The following is a 631-nucleotide window of genomic DNA, read 5'->3' as shown; positions in this document are numbered from 1 at the left end:
GCCAGCCCCCGCATGTTGCAGGCTGCGTGTTTTATTGCGATATGGGGTCGTTTGCTCCATGGGCTTCCCCCGCGCAGCCCGGTATGGGCTGCGCGGGGAAAGCCCATGGAGCAAACGACCCCAGGTTCATTTTCAGGGGAGCCCAGCTCCCCCGGATCAGGACTGGGGAGGGGGTGGAAACAGGACCTGCAGCCTCAGGCTGTGTTGTCCGGGCTCGGAACCGGCAGCCTGAACTGCCCGCGTGATTCTGGGATTGCGGGAGATGGGGACAGCGTGTGTGTGGTTCCCCCGGGGCAGCGTGCAGGGTCCCCGAGTGGTGTGCAGGGTCTCTGGCATCATGCACGGTCCCATGAGCACGTACCGTTTCCCCAGGCGTTGTGCAGGTCCCCAGGGTGTGTGCGGTGTCCCCGGGGAGCGTGCAGTGTCCCCATGGAGTGTGCAGTGTCCCCGGCAACGTGTAGCGTCCCCAGGGAGCTCCAGCCCCTGCACCCCCTGCCTCCTCCTCGGGCTGCAGCCCCCATGGGGGTGACAGCACAGCTCAAAAGCCCACCCTGGTCTGATGCTCCCCCCGCAAACCACAGCCTGCAGGGGTCTGCGGGCACGTCCCTGCTCCGTGGCAGCTCCAGGGCCC

The sequence above is a fragment of the Charadrius vociferus genome, unplaced genomic scaffold, assembly GCF_000708025.1.
Source record: "Charadrius vociferus isolate BGI_N301 unplaced genomic scaffold, ASM70802v2 scaffold2978, whole genome shotgun sequence".
Classification (NCBI taxonomy): domain Eukaryota; kingdom Metazoa; phylum Chordata; class Aves; order Charadriiformes; family Charadriidae; genus Charadrius; species Charadrius vociferus.
The sequence above is the reverse complement of the archived record's forward strand: the minus strand, read 5'-3'. Positions refer to the sequence as shown.